Source organism: Epinephelus moara, chromosome 6 (genome assembly GCF_006386435.1).
Source record: "Epinephelus moara isolate mb chromosome 6, YSFRI_EMoa_1.0, whole genome shotgun sequence".
NCBI lineage: Eukaryota > Metazoa > Chordata > Actinopteri > Perciformes > Serranidae > Epinephelus > Epinephelus moara.
The window spans coordinates 33855728-33860804 of NC_065511.1; positions in this window are offsets into that span (position 1 = coordinate 33855728).

Consider the following 5077-nt stretch of genomic DNA (forward strand, 5'->3'; position numbering starts at 1 on the left):
CATCCGAAATTGTCGCATGTTTAAAAATAAATAAGACCTCATGTTGTGTCAATCATGTTCTCACACAGACCCAGGTTTGGGAAAAGATTCCGTTTTTTTGCGTATTTTCCCATCCCTCTAAAACCTAGGCTGTGGTTTGACCTTGAAGCAGTTAAGAAAATGTGGCACACCCTGCAGGACAGATCTGCAAACAGGAGAGAGGAACAGGACACGCAATATCATTTCATAACTCAGATGGCCTACTTTCAGCAGGTCAGATAGTAATATTCAGGTGGATGATGATGAGGAGGAGGAGGATGTAATAGAGGATGAGAACCACACAAAGACAGAGAGGAAGTGACAGTGAAAGGGAGGACAGCTTACCCTCCTCAGGTAGCCGCAGTGCCAGCTGTAATCGAATTGTCTCACCTTATCATTTAACAATCAACAACACCATTTCTGCCGAGTTTTGTTTCTCCTCTTTCTTTCAGGCCTCTATGATTTCTGCATCTGAATTGACAGTCAGCTGATCAGTGTCAACACAGCTCCTCCATAAACTGTTTTACCTGGTTTTCAATTCTCCCTTGAAACATTCTGCAAATAGTGGACATTTTTAAACAAGGGTTTTATTCACCGAACGTCTGGCTTTTAAATTATTGGAGAAATTAGCACACAAACCATGAAAGCAAACAAAAAGTTATCTGATGATGATAAAATCTCATTTTATTGATTGGCTCAGCCCTCCTTGCCCCGCTGTCATTCTCTTGCTCTCTTTATCATAAGACAGGTGCAACTCGTGGTCCCTCCGCCTATTGCTCTTTGCTGGGGACAGTTGGTGAGAGTCCACCTGTGCACACACAGTGACAGGGCTATTAGCATCACATGACAAATGCTTATTTACGGCTTTAATGATAAAGGAGAGCTGCTTTAGTGTCTGTGAGTTTGTTGGGATGTTTAACAGCTGCATCTGTGTTAGCTGGTGCTCACAGGGCAGACATTGAACTAACCGTTCATGGGTCCGGTAAGCGGAGGGCTTCAGGGACGGTCTGTCATCGCTGCAGCTGTAGCCAGCACAGGAAAGTTTGCTAATCTGGCGAGGAGTTGGCGAAGATGTCAGCTGAGTAAGCGTCCCCTCAGTATGTCCCTGGACACATTAGTGGACACACTGCTCAAATAATGCAGCCATATGCACATTGAGGACGTATTGGGTGCATTCACTCCTGTACTTAAAGCCGTCTGCTTTGATCCTATCAGCCAAGACTCAGGTTAATACCAGGTGTGAACAGGGCCTTAGATACACGTATGAATGATGCAAATTGGAAGTTTGGTTTGGAGTTTGTGTGACAGTAATGATTAATGGCCACACAACGTAGATAGCATGTAAGAGAGGTGCCCTGTGTCCATTAGCGTGACATTTATTGTGTGAATTAGAGGATTTATGTTGTTCTAGGACGTGTTTAAGTGACATAGAAGCTTTGGTGATGTGATGATAATGTGTACACAACTATCCATTGAAAATAATCTAGTTCATGGCTGTCTGTGCAGAAGGAGTGCCATTTGAAACAGAATTTCCTGAACACTTAAGGCAAACAAAAAAGTCTTTAGTCTGAGGTTTTTGTGCTACAAAGTCACGGTTTATTGAATGTAGTGACCACTTGTTCATGAAGTGTCAGTGGGGGGTTTTGATGTGGGCCATAGTCCGATCTGTTCCGTCTGTTATTTTGCATAACTCCGTTCTGTTCATGCTTTCCAACCACAAAGCTGCTGCGTGGGAGTTATGTAGTTGTGTGTTTGTGTGTGTGTGTTTGTGCGCCCTGAATTCACATATGACTTGTGTTCGGGTCTGTCAGATTGACGGAGGTCCAATACAATGCGTCTTTACATAAAAAGGGTAATTATTATTATTATTTATTGGATGCTCCCCACTCTGCGTGATTGTTAAGCAATGTTGTTGTATAATAAATGGGTCTGTGGGATGTTCAGCTTTTCCTTTATGCATATGACAGTTGTAGCTTTGTGGCCTGTCAGTGTGTGTTTGGCGTGCTGGAGGCAGCGTGGCGATTATGCAGACACCTGCTGTTTCTCTGTGGCCACAGTGTGAATTTAAACTGTTGGTGCCTGTCAAACACCAGAATCAAAAGTTTACGTATTGCATATATTTATTATGTAGTCTGTGGAGACTGAGGACTCCAGTGAAGGCCTCCAGAAGCTCATCAGTTTGGGACAGTAAAAGAAGGCTAAGAATTAGGGGCGTAAATCACAAGTTTCATCACTGGACTATGTATCAGTTCTTTGGTCAACGGTACGATATTTGCTGCCACGATTAGGGTTGGGTATTGCTTGTTTGTTTGTTTGTTTTTTTAATTTCGGTGCTAAAACAGTACCATTACCTAAATTAGTGGTTCCCAACTGGTGGGTTGCAAGTCCATTTTGAATGGACCGCAAGTGACTCACAAACATGTCAAGGTTAGAAAAAACCCACTTTATTTTCAAGTACAGTGAATATCCGGCACAGAGCTTTTATTCTTAAGTGCTGTTTCCTGCTGTAGAGTGAGTGACTATGGACAGCTACATAACAGAGACAATGAACTAGCTCAATGACATGACCAAATTCAAGTATGACACTGAATATATTAAACTGTGGGAACCTTGAAGTAATGACTAAGGAGAAATCTGGACCCTGTGGCTGGACCAGTTGGGAACCACTGGCCTAAATGGTACCTGATACCTTTTGAGAAAATAAAGTACAAAACAACGGTCAAAAACATTAAGAACTGCCTTTTTGTTTAACTCAAACTAACTCTGTATTAACAAATTCTCATAGCAAAGTCCCAGAATAAATAAAATCTGACCCTACAATCATTTAAATAACAGTTACAGTAATGATAACAGCAAAATTAATGTTGAGTTCAGATCAATGATTGTCCACCTAACTCAGGAGAGACTCGGCAGTCAGACATGTCTGCATTATCTGTTTAGGAGTGGCTGTTATTGTCAGCACCTTAACAGTCCACCTTAAGTCAGCCATGTCAGATTCCAATGGGAGGCTAACTTCGCTCGCTAACTTCAGGGCTAACCCCCTTCAAATTAATCAGAAGCTACAAACAGAAACTACGTGATCTCACTATCTACTCACACACACTCTGGCACTGAAATTTGAGTTGTGACTCAGTGTTTAGTTACCAGTCTTGTGATATAGCACTGAGTTTTGTTACTAAACCCTAGCACAATATGGATTGCAATTCAATTCTGGGGCCTTCGATCAATATGAGACGATATCAGTTAATATCCTCATTGTCTTTTTCATGGCTGCTCACCATTTTCTGCCTGGCGCTAGGCCACTAGCACTGTTTGAATGTTTAGGAAGGAGGTGTGCTTGGACGTGAATGGTGACACAGACTTGCAGTGGGAATTTCAAAATAAAGGCATATCCTAAAGATGAGGATTTGTATCAGTGTTTTCAGTTTGCATTAATGATATTAGATCATTAATCATCAAATCGATATATCAATCAGATCAGTTTTAAGAAGCTCCAATAGCTGTTGAGGAATTTCAGTCTGGACCAAATTGGTGGACCAACATTTCCTCTAGCATGGCTAAAAATGATCTGTAACTTTACAATAACAAGAAGTCCATGTTTGAGCCTCAGACAGAAACCAGTGCCGGCATAGCAACTGTCACCCGAGCAACTAACTACAGCTACTGGCCTGGCCTGGCTGTCGCAATGTAAGATACTGTTTGTTGTTTCAGAGCCATCACATTCAGCACTTTGCTATTGGACACGTGTCCGGCAGATGAGTGTCACAGGTCCAAGCAGGATATTGATCCAAATCACTCCTCGGAGGCCATGTGTTGGTGTGTGCATGAGCTGGAATTGGTCTGTCTGTCTGTCTGCATAAAGCTCTTACTAGCCGCTGCTGGCCGCATTGCCAATCCCTCTTTTAAGCCGTGCGTTCCAGCCAGACTCTTGCTCAAAGACCTGGCGTATGGATCGAATGAATGACTTTCCACGGCTGGAGGCAGGGAGAAAGAGATGCAGTTGTTTTGATGGAATGACTGAATCACGGATTGGAAGTTTATTCCCTGTGATCCCAGGACCTCTGTGGAAGATCTGAATGTTCTGTAGGAGGCTAGATGGCCAAGTCTCGGGTATTAACCCACACTGAGGTCACAATTCTTGTATTTCATTCATCATCAGTCCGAGAATCATTCACCTTCAGGCTGCACGTGGCTCTAGAGGAGACATTAAGATACATCAGTAGATACAGTCTATACTGCACAGGCCTTCAGCCGTCCGATCTAAAGATGTAGTCTCCAAGATTGATGGCAGCAGACTGGATGCACTTGAGTTTAAAGAGACTAATCTCGTCATTTATCAGTGACAAAGAGTGAATATCCGAAGCAGCACTAGGGTTTTCATGTCAACATGGTAGAACAGCTCACTGTCCTTTGAAATAGTTCAGGCTCAGTTTGCTGGAATGTTCTCCTGTCAGATGGGATGAGTAGTATTGATTACCCCACTCATGATATGCTGCCTCATATTCTCTTTTGCACTGCTCTCTCTTTATAGACATTTAGAGACATAGGGCATAGTTCTTTCTTTCTTTTGTTGTTGTGTGTTTTTTTAACAACTATACAGTTCTCTTATCCTTTATTGTTATTTTTTTAACTGTAAATTGTATTTTTTTTTTTTTTGATTGCACAGTGGTGCATTGTTTAGCACTGTGGCCTCACAGCGAGAGGGTTCCAGGTTCGAATCCACCAGCCGGGGCTCTTCCTTGTTGAGTTTGTATATTCTCCCCGTGTCGGTGTAGACTTTCTCTGGGTTTTTTGGCTTCCTTCCACAATTCAAAGACATGCAGGTTAGGTTGTTTGTCTCTGTGTGTCAGCCCTATGATAGTGTGGCGACCTGTCCACCGTGTACCACACCTCTGCCGCCCAGTGAAAGCTGGGATAGGCTCCAGCCCCTGCCGTGACCCTGTACCATAAGTGATTATGGAAAATGAATGAATCAATTTTTATTAATTAATTTTTACTTCGATTTTTTTCCCACTATTATATCTCAATATAATTTCAATTTTATCTATTAGTTTTTAAT